Source organism: Chinchilla lanigera, unplaced genomic scaffold (assembly GCF_000276665.1).
Source record: "Chinchilla lanigera isolate Chin_1 unplaced genomic scaffold, ChiLan1.0 scaffold00109, whole genome shotgun sequence".
Taxonomy (NCBI): Eukaryota; Metazoa; Chordata; class Mammalia; order Rodentia; family Chinchillidae; genus Chinchilla; species Chinchilla lanigera.
In genome coordinates, this window is record NW_004955510.1 from 2,094,708 (window position 1) to 2,110,706 (window position 15,999).

The 15,999-nt window shown below is 36.2% G+C and overlaps 1 protein-coding gene and 1 long non-coding RNA gene across 2 annotated transcripts in view; one reads left to right on the forward strand and one right to left on the reverse strand.

Annotated features, from left to right (window-relative positions):
- Positions 1–15,999, forward strand: part of Nrg3 (neuregulin 3) — a gene marked incomplete at its 5' end in the record, with an annotated part of 1,004,716 nt that overhangs the window by 479,392 nt on the left and 509,325 nt on the right. The window lies entirely within an intron of this gene.
- On the reverse strand, positions 7,382–15,545 carry LOC102030221. Its single transcript, XR_264404.1, has 3 exons — positions 15,455–15,545; positions 8,212–8,290; positions 7,382–7,981 (listed from the first exon to the last, which is right to left on the reverse strand). It is a non-coding gene; the product is annotated as an uncharacterized LOC102030221 (long non-coding RNA).

The following is a 15,999-nucleotide window of genomic DNA, read 5'->3' on the forward strand; positions in this document are numbered from 1 at the left end:
AAGTGGCTTCCCCCTGAGCTGGTATCCCAGGAGGTACAAGGATCTGCAGCCATTAGGTCTCCTGTGGCATGACTTTGGAGTCCTTCAGGATCATTTCCTTCACAGTGAATCCTTGGACTATCTCAGCCCACTCAGGCCCCATCAGAGGGCACACAGAGCCCTCTCATTAGCTTTTTAAAAGCTGTGGTGATTTGAAAATGTGCAGCAATTCTCATTTTCACCAATCAAAAACTGGTTATTTACTGAGTAAATGTAGTTAAAATTTTTTGAAGAATCCATCCAATAATTAATCTGTCTCCAGTAAGTTCTTGGAAGTGCAGATTTCTAATTGCTGCCTTTGTATATAATGGTTAGTAAAATCAGAAATACACCCCATTTTGTCATCTTTAAACTGTGATAAATTTTATGATTTAATGTTACTTTGAATACCCTGAGAGAGGGAAAAAAATACACCTATTTTTAATGCACAAATTTCAGAGTCATAATGTATACAAGAATAGGAATTTTAAAATTGACAAAATGGAATTTTAAAGTCTCAGAAATTTTTATGAATCATTTGTCTTTTTCTTTAGAAAAAATTCATGTATCATAAAATTCTCTTTTTTTAGTATGTAACCCAGTAATTCATTAATATTCACCAAATCCATCAAAAAAACCCCACTAATTCAAAAATCTTTTCAAATCCTATACTCATTAGCAGACACTCCCTGTTTATCACTCCCAACCCCTGGCAACCCCTAATCAACTCCCTCTCTGTAGACAGAGCTCTTCTGGGTGTTCCACAGTATATAATATGTGGTCTTTCCTATCTAGCTTTTCCCACTGGGAAACATATATCTGTGCACTCTTGCACTATTCATCATTAATGCCTTCATTAAGAATTCATTCCTTTCTTTGTATGCAGCTAGACAGTGGTTATTAAAGAAAACTAACAAAAATGGTTCACATCATATGTGTTTGGAATACAACAATAAGACAGGGTACATATGTCAGTACTCATTAATAGCTTGCACACCTTGGTTGGAATGCAAAGACAAAAAGAATTAACCCTTATAGTGCTTCTCCCATGTACGCAAAAGGGCTTTATGCACTGATAACTTGCTTTACCAGATAGTAAAATGTGGGGAGCAGCTGAAGCTGGAGATGGATCACATGCATGAGGCTAAAGCAAGGCCAGCCCCAAGAATATTGAGAGCCAGAGGTGAGCCAAACAAGCAAGCTGATAGGAAGAGAGATGTCACGTGACATCAACGGGCCCAGTGCATAAATAAAGGCACTGCGGCCCTTGGGCAGTTCTTTTCTTCCATCAGGAGTCAGGCCTCCACCTGACCTGAGCTTTTTGTTTTCTGACTCTTGTCTTCATTTCTTCATCCTCCACCATCTGCCCCCAAGGGAAGTTCAAGAGCTGTGCAGGACACAACAACACAAAATCCTTTGAGATTGTAATGAGATTTAAAGGATTTTAAGTCCTTTGGTGAGATTTTAAGGAGAGAGCCCTCGTCTCTAACTCCCACAATTAAAGTAGAATGATGTAGCCAGGTTGGAGCCCCCTGACTGTGTTCTCAAAATAAAGGATAGATGTAGATCAGACCACTGAGAGCTGGCCTTGTGAGGGCCTGGATGGTTAGTGTATGCAGGCAGAAAGGCTGTGTGGCATGATTCAAAACATGGTCAGGAAGCCTTGGCATTGGCAGATACCTGAGCCAAGCACTGTGGTGGGAGATGTGAGGCTCTTAGGAAAAGAGCTCTTCTCTACTCAGATGAGGATGGATTTCACCAAAACTCATTTGGTTCTTCCACCTAAACACCAAGTAAACTCTTGATGAAAATGATGACAGCTGAAGCTGTGAGGAGAAGTGTGACTGGTCTATCAGTTATGGTTTGCTAGAGGTATCATGGTGAATATGACTGGTTTTACCAGGATGTGCAAGACACAAATTGGGTTATCTTGTGTATGTTCCTGAGCCTCTGTTGTCTGCAGACATCCAGTGAGGAGATAAATGACTACAAAGCTCCAGATCAGCTGATATTTTCTCCATTCCTTAGATATCTTCCCAAACTGTGCACAAATCTTTAGACTTGGGTGCCCTTATCAGGAAACTGATGTTTTTCAGGCTCCCAGGCATTTGAGTATTTCCTCTAAATGAATAACTGGGAGGGGAGCTATGACTAAATTGTAAGATATTTCAGAGTGAAAAAAAGAAGTCTATTTCACTTTACATCTTTGGGGTCTGGGCATTGTTTCAGTGCTTGGTTAAGAGAAATAAAAGAAATAAAAGGTGAAGTTTTGGCTTAACAGTAATCTCATATAGTTTTATGTAAGATCAACCTAATTAAAATGAAGTTAGAGATGGGACCAAGAGAAATTGACAAGTAGAAAGAGAAGATCACTGAGTTTATGTATCAGGAAACAGGTGATTCTGTTAATGAGAGCCAAGCTAATAGAAATAAGTCCAGAGTATGCATGTCTGGTGTGGTACAGGAGTCACTAGTAGGATTTTAGTTCTCCTTTGTATGCCAGTTTTAAAAATGTTAACAATTATGTATTAATGTTTTATAAGAAATAGTAATGCTCTTTGGAATAGGCAAAATTTAATTAGTGGCTTTAGATTCATTTTAAGAAGTGACATCATATTAATAATAGGCAGATATATAGGCAAAATCAGGAAGGAAAACTGAATAAACATATCAGTTGGAGTTCTCCATAGAAATATATATATATATATATATATATATATATATATATATATATATATATATATATATATAATAGATGGAGAGAGAGAGAGATTCTGAATTTAAACAAGTGGCTCATCTAAATGTATGGATTGGCTAGTGCAAAATTCACAGCAATAGGAAAGGCTAGTAGGCAAGAAATTCGGATGGAATTTCTAGTCTTGAGGCTGTGTGTGTTTATGCATGTAGTACTTGGGGTTGAACCTAAGGCCTTTGTGTTGAACTTTATCCCTAGCCCTTTATCTAGTTTTAAATTTTTTTTTTTTTCAAATTTTGAGACAGTGTCTTGCCAAGTTGCTAAATCATCCAGGCTGGGCTTGAACTAACAATCTTCCTGCTTCAGCCTGCCAAGGTACTGGGATTACAGGTATGCACCACCACACCCAGCTCAAAAAATTTTTAAGGAAACCTCAGTTTTGTCCTTGAGGCTGATTGGAATGAGGCCTACTCACACAATCAAAATCTCTTATTTAAATCAGCTGATCATAAATATTAATCACAACTATAAAATTCTTTCAGAGACTTCAAAGATAGTGTGACACCATGCTACTGGGTTCCACAGCCTACCGAAACTGGCACAAAGATTAACCATCACAGTAGGAAGCATTCATTTAGTGAGTCTGAATTTACAGATGTGCATTTGCAGGTACCAGTGGGTCATAAAGGTGGAAAGGCTCAGCAGGTTTAGAAATGAATGTGATTCATGAGCAATCACTCTGCTTTCAAGTGTTCGACCATTTTTATTCTGAAACAGTCTGGAAAATGCCCTTCATAGAGTTGCACGTCATACTGTTAAGTGAAGGAATGTTTCTACGGGTTTCCCCTTAGGTTTGTTTTACATATTTGTTGCAGCATTACATTGTAAGCATCTACCATAAAGGATTGCTCTTAATTTGTATTCAGATGGAAGCAAACAGAAGGAAAAATACAGAAGCAGAAGTCTTGTAATTATGCTACATAAAATTATTAGGCAATTTAGAAAATTGTTAGTGGGAAACTGCCCATCATGCATAAAAATAATTCTGATTTTGACATTCAGAGTTTAATGTAAGAATGATTATAGGGAAACTGTACTATTAATTTTTCTTTTAATTGTTCAAGCACATTTAAATTTGGTGTAAAAAAAAGTGATATCTCTGTAAAACTGAGTAACTCCAGTAAAGAGAACCCTGTGTGACTCTTTGACAAAGTTCATTCTGCAAGGCTTTCTGTGAATGGTGAAACTGTCAGGACAAGAAAAATCATTGTGTTCTTTTCCCTCTGCCAATTCCAGCTAACAGAAAAATGACATAGTTTCCTACAAGCCGAAGTATATACATTTGCAGGCATATTGAGGTAGTTAGTGGAGGTATCTATTGTCTTAAATATAGGAAAATACTTAACTCTTATTTTGGATGTACAGAATTGTTTATTGAAACATTTGTCAATACAATGATAAATGTGCTCAGTTAAAATTATGAACCTGATACCTCTCCATCCTTGTTAGAGATGATTTCTTGCAACATTTAAGCTAGATATGACTGTCGATATTTAATCAAGACTTATTTTCCAAGGGTTCAAAGTATACATTTTCTGCTGACTGTAGTCAGTTTATACTAGTCTGTCACAAATCTGTGCTCAGTTGTAGTAAAAAAAAAAAAAAGCTATGAAATATACCTTTATAGTTAAGAAACTATGAAATGAACCTACAGTCGTTCATACTCATTATCGTGGCACGTAGTTGACCTGTTTTGCCTCTCCCAACCCCAATCTCCGCATAAGGAATTAGCTCAGCCCTTTAACGTTTGTTGTAGCACATGATTCTGCACCCTCCTGTGTAGCAATAGGCTTTACTATCAAACACATTCATCCTCTCACAATAGATTGAACTATCAGACCCTGAAATTGTAGTCCATTTGTACAGAGTACCAATGTGTGAGTGTTTATACACATGTTAAGTTCAGAAGCAAGTGTGAAAAGGTTGTCCAAAGCACTCAGAGAGAGACAGAGAGAGCTAAGGAAAATCTAGAACTCCGGAGAAAGTTCGGGTCCCACTTGCTACTTAGGATAAGCCACTTGCCCTTCATCCTGCTGATTGGGTTTCATCTTGCTTGACAATCTGGTTCTTCCATGATTGGGAAACAGAGCCCTCTTTTCCATATTTGTCTTACCCTGTCTCCGAAGCCCCATGAACCTGTATCCACTCTCTCTATTCCACATATCTGACCATCTCAGTGTTTTCTGAATGAATCTTGCTCTTCTGGCCCTATGTGTTTTGCATATGGAAGAATGGTCATGGTAGAATCATGATGTGGCAAAGTCAGCTCTCACTTCACCTCCAGGCTCCACCTTTGCCAAGCTGTGTGATGTTAGGGATGTTATTTCCATTCTCAGGCTTTTCATGTAAAAAATGGAGAAAACAACACTGTCGTGGGAGGGCTCTAAGAATAATGGAATGAAATATTATCCTCATGACTTCCATAGTGGTTCTCAACATTTTTGTCATTCTAATGCCATTTTCTATTGTCAAAAATTAAGGCAGATCATGGCTCAACTTTTAATACCCAGAACAAGCTTTCCCTATTTGAGTCCTCAAAAATCAGTCATTCTTTCCCCTCAGATCCATAAAAGAGGCTGATAAACCCACAGCACACAGGTAGAGGTCCACTGAAAAGGACACCCTAGAAAGTGATGGATGAGTTGGAATCTAATGATTGTGTAGGGGCACAAGTGAGCAGAGAAGAAGTCCAGGCAAACAAGGGTGAAGAAGGAGCATAGTCACAGTAAGGCTCTGGTAGACAACCTGTACACCTGAGATGAGGCTCTTTGCTTGGCTTGTGGCAAAGCCAGCAGGGTGCATTGAACAGTGTTGGTTTCTCTCTAAAACTCCTACTAATAGGACCAGTTTCTGCTTGCTTCTTACATGCCAGATGTTCTTCAATGCCCACAGTGCACTGATTTATGCTATTATATATGACCCTGTATAGTAGATGCCAGTACAGTCCCAATTTTTCAGAGGGGAAGCTGAGGTACAGAAAGTTACAGTAACTCTGAGAATGGGTACAGCCAGTGTAATGGTATATCCCAGATGCAGACTAACAGGGTAATGTCCAGACTTCCTACAGGTTACCACTGTGCAGCAAGCATGTTGAGCAGTGAGCCCTGCGTGCAGTGCATAGTGTCCCAGTGAGATCTGCTAAGGGGTCTGGGCTCTGAGTCTCTGTCTGGGCATGGGCAGGAGGAATGGCAAGAGTCCAAAGCAGATGCCAACATCGGCTGGCTGGAATGCAGAAGTGCAAATGACTGATTCTGGTAGTTTGGATGAGATTAGTTAGAAAGTGTTATTTTGTGAAAGGAAATTTCAATTTAACCAGAACACCTTGAAGTGAAGGCATTGAATCGGAAAGGATGTTTTAAATTGCTATCAGAATTTGTCATTTTAGTGATGGAAACATTTCAGGGCCAAATGTGCCATACTGCAGCTTTATGGAAGGGATTGTTTGAGGGAAATAATTGCCAGCTCCTATAGTACGCAAACCCTGAAGCAGGGGTTGAGAGGAAAGGCAGTGCACCTCATCACAAGGTACAGACTCAGGGCGGTCAGAGCAACTGGGCTTGGGTGGGTCTGCTAAACTTGAGTACCTGCTACCTGTGCATTAGTGGGACCATAGCATCCACAGGGGAGCTATTTGGGAAACTTTAGATACAAAAAAAGCTGAGAATTATTGGGCACAATACCAAAAAAACCACCTTAGATTATGTGAGTTGAAAAGAAAGCAAGAAGCTACATTTGGATCTTTCACTGGGAGCATCTGAGCTTAGTCAGTGGAGGAAACGATAATTTTGTTGATGGAAAAAGTGACAGTGTTGACAATATTCTCTGTGTTCTCTGTCTTTAATTTACACTATTTGGCAAAAGAAAATCTCAAGTGTAAAGACTTTAAAATGCAGTCAGATATTTAAGTCTCACAAACTTTCCTTAGAGATGCACTGAGCTTCTTTTTCAGGTGAAAAAAAGTGTAAAAACAAAAAAGGTCCCTTGAAATTACCCCTCTCCAAACAGTGCACCATTTTAAGGTACACTTTAGGCAGCATAATGCACTAAACATGCCTTTTAGAGATAACTCAAGACTATCACTGATGTTTCTAAGTAACTGTTAAGCCCTAAACTAGAATGTTTTCCATTACTGAACAACCTTGAATGTAGTGCAATAATCTGTTTTGACAAAGTGGAAAACGATTAGTGGAAATGACATCATAATTTCAGAAAATATTTATAAATTTTGATTTTTTCCTAATTTAAGGCAAATTAACCCACCAAGAATTGAAAGAAACCATCTCTATAAAATAAAGCAAAATTTAAATGTTCCAGAAATATCAAAATACGTTTTCAAATAGAAAAATCTGTCCCTTTTTGGAGCAGTGTACTTTCTTTGATTACTGCCCTAAAACCAGAACTGAGATTCACAATATATTCCAGTTTTATGGATGTTGACACTAAATCATAGACAAACTGAATCATTTTTCCGTAGACAAGTTACTGAAGCCAGTAGACTTTTGTTCAATAATTTGGCTTTGTTTTTGTGTTGCTCTGACAGACGTCAGCCCTCAGTAATTATATTTGCTTTTTAACTGAGTATTTATTCATTGCATACTTATATGTGCTTAAAGAACCAAATGACTTTATTTGGAAACAAATTTACGTGCTATGCAAGCACAGTGACACAATATTTTAGTCTGTTTTCAGACTTTTCCATGTTTGCTCCATGTTTTTCTCTCTATTTGTTTTTCTAGATTTATTTAAAGAGTTGTGAGGTAACATGGATCGGAATCCATTTTGTAAACAGGTGACAAACTTAGCTCAAGCTGACTAGCACATGCACGTGGATCCATTGTCCTTTGTTGTGCTGCTGGGAAAGTTTTAATCCAGGCACTCAAGAGAAGTCATGAAGGGCTCCGTTACTGTCCACCATCTTCTTTTAAAGGAAACAGCTTACAGACTCATCTCTGCCTTCTCTCTCCATGATGCTAACGTGCCGCCCATTTCTACTTAGTTCCCTGGTCGTCTCAGCAGTGTGCTCTTCTACTGAAATACGGGGCTATCATTGGCTTCTGGGTCAGTTCATTCTTGGTCTCTTCTGTGCCTTTGTTTTCCATAATGACTTGGCCCTCCTTGCTGTTGTGTCCTAGTATCAGGAGGGAGCGATCCGTAGTGATCTCATCTGAGTCCACTGTACAGTTTAAAATATTTAGTAATGTTGCTGTTCTAGACAGAGCAGACACAATTATGAGTGCAGTGATTTCACACCAACACTGCAGTTATGGCTCACATAACTACATATAAATGTTCATCAATTTTTATCTTAGACTGTATTTACCTTTAAGGAACAAATAACCCAAGTGGTTTGGATTTAAAATATACAGAGCTGAAAATATTTATTGTTCCCATTTGCAATTTTTGCTGTGAAAAAAAATCATGCCACCTTATGTATGTACCTAAGAGATGTCTTTTCCTCCAAAATGGTACAGGTTTCTGTTTGCTCCAATCCAAATTATGCAGAATGGCCCAACCACTCTGGAAAACATTTTGACAGGTTATTAAAAAAATATACAGTCACCACAGGACTTCACAATCCACTTCTGAGAAATTATCCTAAAGAAATGAAATTTATGTTCATATGTAAACTTGCAGGGTAATGTTTATAGCAGCACAGTTTCTAATATCAGTTTCAGCTGGTGAGTGGATAAAGAACCTAAATAATGGAATGCTATTCATAAATAAAAAGGACTATTGATGGATGCAATCTGAACGAATCTCCAGTGGGATTATTCTCAATGATAGTATCCAGATTAAATGCTTTCTGATTTCATTTATGACATTTTCAAGATGCAAAGCTATAGGAGGTGACTGAGGATTACTGGGGATTGACAGTGAGAAGGTGTGATTACTACAGGGACAGCACGGAGGAATTCTTTGTTGTCTTGGGGTGTTCTTTATCTTCTGCTGGTGGTTATAAGCATTTTTGCATGTGTTAAGAGTCATAAAACTCTGTATCCAAACAGAGAATAGTATAAACATCTAAGTTACCTTTGCTGGTTCTGTCAAGCAAGTAAAATAAATAAAGAATAACACCTCTATCTCTCCTCATTTTCCCAACACTCTAAAACCCAATGTGAGGCTATGCTTTCCAATTAACGGTACTTTTGATCTTTGCTTGGCACAAATGGAAGTCTTGGGACCACTTTAAGGAGAAAATGAGTTCAACTGCTACGTGAGGAGGAGTTAACACTTATCTTGTTAAATGTGACATAGAGGGGAACACAGAAGGAAGCTAAGCGGCAACAATGATGTAATCTCTGCGTGACATATGGAGGCTTATGGAGCTGCCTAAATGTAAAGTTATTGAAGTCTGCTCACTATTACAAAAAAGAACGACTGTTATGTAAGAGATCTGGATCACGCCAGCAAATATAGGACTGAATTGCTGGATACTGTCCCTTTGTAAAAACTGAACTTCCGAAATACTTCTGCAGAGCGTATTCAGCTCAACTTTGAGAGATTTTATTATTCCACTGATTTTATTTCTTTTCTTGCCAAGAAGTAAAGATGACATTAAAAATGAGTCTTAGGCCCAGGTCTGTGTCTGCTTGCTTTTTGAAATTAGCCAAAACATGCCTCTCCTCTAGAAATATCAGTCCCAAAATTCTTGTAGTTAACGCTTTATGGTATTAGTGTGGCTTTTTAAATGTATGTTTATGTAATTTTTTTTTAAATTTGGAATGTCTTTAAGCTTTTTGGAAAAGAGCAAGTAATATTCTCCTGGAGACTTAAATTTCTCATGGGTAAGTCATTTTACTATGGGCTGTTTAACATCAGAGGTGCTGAGGGGAAGCCCTAAAGCATGCCATCAAGCCTTGCGCGCACTGTGGACAACTGACTTGACAACTGGAAGGAATACTGGCTACATTTGGTTTTGGGAATGAAATGGTTTACAAGTTATATGTGACTCTTTGCTTAAGCACCAGTGCTACAGAGGGTCTGCAGCTTGGCTGCCTCCTTTATTTGTGCTGCTGTGTGTTCCATGTGCAGTTTAAACATTGTGTATGCTGTTTAGTCAGTAAGCGTTTATTTTTGCATGTTTTGTACCAGCTATCAGCTGAGAAAAGTAAAAGATACTTTGTGAATTTTGGGGAAGAACATAGGAAAAGTTAAAGAAAAAAGGGGGAAATTCTGTCAAAGAAGTTGCTTAAAAGCTGAGTTATGCAAATGTAAAAATTTACACCAGAGTGAATTCTGGAACTTATACCCTGTTAATGCAAACGTTGCCTTTCTGAGTAGTAGAATTTAATGAGGGGTGATTCTCAAACCTCTGACTGTGGAAGCCCTGTTAATTTTTTCCAGAGCACTTTATAGGCCTAGTGTTCTGCTATATACTTTGCAAAGTACATATATATCTAATAGCAAAAAAGATCTGGCGTATCTAAAATATTTAGTATTGAATGTTCTCAACCACACTGCTTAGTGCCTTAGAGTTGGGATTTTGCAAGCAGTGACTGAAGTGCTGTCTGCCAAGCTGCTGGTAACACACAGCCTGGCTTTTGTGAATTATGGTTTTCAAATTGGAATTTAGCAATAACAGCCAAGGTTATCTCAAGATTCTGGAAATGGTATGGTATCTTTTTTAATATTTGGAAAAATTAGAAGATTAAGGCATCTTTTCTATGTGTTAAATTATTTCCTATGTTTAGGAAAAAATGTCAAAAATGCTAAATTTGCAACCAGTATTTGTTGCGAATGGTATGTCCAGTGCATAAGTAGGTTTTCTACCCTAGCTAAACTGAACTGTATAAATTATATATGAATTTTAATAACTTAATATGCAAATGCAGAGTTTTTTCTTTTCTTAGCTCATATATTCCTGCTACATTACTTTTAGACATAATACTCATGCATGTTAATTGGGTGGATTAATTTTAATTTCAGGGAAGAGACTGCATATCAATAGAATTTGGTTCAAGTAAAATAGATTATAGATAATATCTACAAAAATGACGTTGGCTTATTTATCATTGTTTTATTATATCTAAAATATATGAACTCAGTATCAGTGTGGCACTCTAATTTAATTATGAATTTAAATTGTCTTAGGAAAATGTCATTTTTAATAAGCTATTTGAGCACATCAGCCAAACAATTTGTAATCTGCTTATATGCTAGCCTAAAAAGATTTTGTGTATATCAACACTATATTCATGTATATTTAGTGATTAAAGAATGAAAACTAAGCCCTGTGCTTTTATTGAAAGTGAATAAGTAATTATAGGTTAATAATTTATTAGTATACTTGATTCCTTTTTGCAAAGAATTAAAACCTTGATTAATGACTGGGCTGAACTGCAACTTAGAGTGAATATGTATATTGTTCTTAATTTGATCAAAATGGGAATTTTTCTCTGAATCCTATCTGTGGGGGCAAACACACTAGCAAACAATAATTACTGTTATGAATATATCAGGGAAATTGTAGTGGCACTTATTTTTAAGTCTATTTTTAAAGCACATTATTAAGAGATAATTCACATACCTTCAAGTCCTGATTTTAAAGTGGGAAATTTAAATTATTATATTCCTGGAGCTCTGCAAGGATCATCATTGATCCTTGTTAGACTAGAGTATTTTCATCACTCTTAGAAAAACCCTCCTGCCTATTAGTAGTCAGTTAACATTCACCCTCATCCCCTGGAAGCCACACACCCTTTCCTGTCTATGCTCGTGCTTTATCTGGACATTCCACATAAAGAGAATCACATAATACTTGGCCTTTGTGCCTGGCATCTTTAAATTAGCATAATGCTTTCAAAGTATTCCCATGTTGTAGCAGGGATCAGTGTTTTATTCCTTTTTATGAGCAGATAATATTTGTTGTATGAATATTTCATATTTTATTTGTTCACTTGTCAGTTGATGGACGTTTGGTTATTATGAATAATGTTTCCACGGATATCTGCATTTTATCATGTGTTAGCATGTACTTACTGTTATTTTAAACTGTATAAAGAATTGTTAGATCATATGGTAATTCTACATTTAACATTTTGGACAAGTGCCAGTTTTTCACAGTGGCTGCATCACTTTCCAATTCTACTAACAAATCTTAGTTAAGACTAATTTCTCCATATCTTCACCACCAGGTGTTCCTACCCGTCTTTTTATATTAATCGTCCTGTTGGAGTGAAGTGGCACTGCACCGTGGCTTTGTGCATTGTGTGTTTCCTTACTGACTGATGATGCTGAGCAAGCGTTTATGTGCTTATTGGCCATTTATACATTTTTGAAGACAAACCTTTTCAAATTCTTTGTCCATTTCAAAACTTAGATTGCCTTTTTGTTGTTGAGTTATAAGACTTAAAAATATAGTGAACAAAGTCCCTTATGAGGTAGGTGATTTGAAAATATTTGCCTCATTTAGGGAGATGCCTTTCTATAAAAATATAATTTAATTATACATTTATATATTTAAGCTTCTCCATAATATTCAATGTATGGGGAACAGGATGAAAAAATACAGATGTGTTATATATGTGTATCAACTATCCCAAAGGAATATAAATATTGTGTACTGTCAGTTAATTTTTTACATGGTATGAAGCTGTGCTTTAAATCCAATTGTTTTGCTTGTACACATTTAGTTATCCCATTGTTTTTCCCACTGAACTGTCTTAGCACCATTATACAAAGCCAAATGATTCCCAGTTCCATTCCATTGACCTCTGTGTCTATCTATATGTCAATACTATAATCCTCGATGACTGCAACTTTGTAACAAGTGTTGAAGACAGCAATTGTGCTTTTTATTCTTTTTTTCTGAGAGTTATTTTGCTATTTTTGTTCTTTTTTTTCCAAGAGTTATTTTGCTATTTTTGTTCACTTATTTTTCATTATTAATTTTAGAATCAATTTATTATTAACTTTAGCAAAGAGGCCAGTTGAAGTTTTGAAAAAAATGCATTGAATGTGCATATAAATTTGAGGACTATTAACATCAGTACGATAGCAAGTCTTCTGATTCATGAATATTAAATGTCATTCCAATTATTTAGATATTCTTAAAATTTTCAGAAATGTCTTGTTACAAAGTGGGAGACTCGTATATTTGTTAAATTTACTTCTACGTGCTTTATATTTGAAGGTTATTTTCATGAATTTATAGTGTACTTTCCTTATGTATAGATTCTGCTCTTATGTTTTCAACCAACTGCAGATTTAAAATGTGTACAAAAAATTGTTATAGTATTGAACATTTTCATTCCATAATTATTGCTTTAACAATGGGTTATAGCTGTTTACATTTCCTTTGTTTTATATATTGTGAATAATCAACACGATTTAAAGTATAAAGATATGTGTAGGTTATATGCAAAGATGATACCATTTTATAAAAACAATTGAACATGCTGAGATTTTTGGCATCTGTGGGAATTCTGGAACTGTTTAGGAATTCTGAGAGGTAATTTTATCTTTTCTCTGCTTACATTACCCATATGCTCCTGCAAGTTGTCTATTGTTTAAAAATTTTTGTGAGAGTTTTTAGCATGATCATACTTATTTTAAGCTTCTTTTTTGAGTAATTCAAATTTTCTGTTATATCTAATTGTGATTCTGATGCTTACTTTGTTTCTTTAAGCTGGTTTTGTTTATTTTTGCCTTTCAGTCTGCCTTGTAATTTTGTTTGAATGCTAGAGATAATATACTGGGTAAGAAGAACTAAGAAAATTTTTCTTTTATATGAGATTTTATGTTCATCTGCCAGGAGTTTGGCTATGTTGTTTGCTGTAGTTATGTCAGAGAATAAAACTCTTAAAGTCATTGTTTGGTCTTGTCTCTTTGCTCTGGGTTTCTAGACTCTTTAAAATTGGATTTGGGTCTTGCTTTTCCTACAACTCGTTTCCTCCCTATTGTTGTGGTGATAACCCTTGACAAAAAGGAAGCATTCTATAACCCTCTGGTTATGTTTTAGTTTTAGTGAATATGTGTATCTGGCCTATGATCTTCATGAAATACTTCTCAGTTTTTCCTTCTCTCTTAGGTAGAGGAAGGTTAGAATGTTTTCTCCCGTCTTCACCCTCAGATCCTAGCAGTGCTACTGAAGGTAAAATTCGTGAAAGTGAGTCCTGCTACCCCCAAGGCTGAACAACAGTTTTTATCTCTCATGATACTCAGCACTCAGAATCTAGCAATTATTCAGTTCCCCTTTAACTTTCCATGCCAATTGCTAGCTCTGGTAGTGGCTTCTTCTGGTCCTCATAATCTATGATGCTCTATATTCAACTGTGTCTTTACTCTCTATGGTGGTGCTCTGTGCCTTAACTTGTCTGGTAGAACTAAGATTTATTAATTTTCAGTTCATTCATTTTTAATGAGGTCAGAAAAGAAATGACAACTTTTAAGTTCTTTACAAGTTGGAATGAAAACTAGAAGTCCTGTTTGGAATATTCTTATTTTTATTTACAGATTTTTCATTGCTGGTATATGAAAATAAAAGGATTTGTGTATAGTAGCCTTGGAACCAGCAAACTTTTAGGTTCCTTTAATTAGTTCTGAAAGGTGTGTGTGTGTGTGTGCATGTGTTGGTACATATAAAAATACAGTCATCTGCATATGAGGATGATTTTAGCTTATCTTTCTAATCTGGTTATCATTTATGTCTTTTCTGGACTACTTTCCCTGGCTATAAACTATATTACAATGTTTTTTGTTGTAGTTGTTATTGTTTTGTACTGGGAATCGAACTCAGGACCTTGTGCTTGCCAGACAGACACTTGTGCTGCTGAGCTATATCCCCAGCTATATTACAATGTTAAATAAATAAAACAAATGCAGAACTAATGACTCTTTACTCCTTAGGGATAAAGCCCTCCATATCGTATCACCAAATTTGACGATGTGAGTTTTTCACCAATGCTTCACATGTGTGAAACCCTGGTTTCAATCCCCGACATGACAAAAGAACAAAAAATTAAGGAGATATTTAACAATTCCAAGTTAAACAAAAACTAAAAGATGCCATGCCATTCTATGTGCCTTACAATAAATAAACTGTCTCAGATGCATACATACATAGATATATACAAACATACAACCTTGGTTCTCAAAGAAAAGGACAGTGAATGGGAAGTCAAATTCATATACACAAAATAAAGAACACTAGTTTAATTACATATGTAGATATGAAAAACACCTAAATATACTTGGTTCTCATTTTCTTATCCTACCTAAATACAATTGCATCAAACAATAAGTATAAAATTGCTGAAATTACAGTGTAGAAAGTGTAATTTGTGTGACAATAATAGAAAGGAATATGCAGTTGAATTTGACAGTAAGGTGCTACTAATCCAAACTATATTATTTTAAATTAATTAATACAATAATTCACTAAATATTAATGCAAGTTCAAAGACATTTTCAGGGAAAAGATTATCTGTTACTCAAATGTTTTATAGTTTCCCTGCTCATAGAGAATACTGTGTACTCGATAAATAATAAATAACAGATATTTATTTGGCTCACAGTTCTGGAGTTCAGGAAGTCCAAGATTTAGGGGCCACATCTGGGGGCTTTCTTGTGTCGTAACATGTTAGAAAGGCAAATGAGTACATGAGAGACAGAGGAAGAAATTGGGCAAAGACAGCCTTCTTCTCAGGAATCCCCCCTTATGATATGTAACCCACTCCTAACCTCCTCTGATCACAGCAGGAATCAATTCAGATGAGATGGGGCACATTCAGGGTGGTATGGCCATAGACCAAGAATCAGTTCAGATGAGGCACAGCCCTCATCAGTTACTCCACCTCTTAAAGGTCCCTCCTTTTATGATGTCACCATGACAATTGAATTTCTATAAAAGTTTTAGAGGGGATATCAAGAGAAGCATGAAATGTCTAAAAAATTTTAAACTGTCAGGAAGACATGACAGTTATGTTTTCACAAAGTCCTAAAATTCATGTAGTTAAGGTGACAGGACTGAAGGAAAAAATAAGTGAGTCAACAGTAACAGATGGAGCTATAGTTAGCTGCATTCAACAATGGATACAGTAATTAGGCAGAAGATTGTAAAAGGCACAGAAGACCTAAACAAAACTACACGTGAATAAGACCTAACAAACATGAGTAGAACACTCCACCTAGAAAATTCCAACATTCTTTTCAAGTTCACATAGAACATTCTCCAGGATAGACCACATGTTAGAACATAAATCAACCATCAATAAATTTAAAAATAT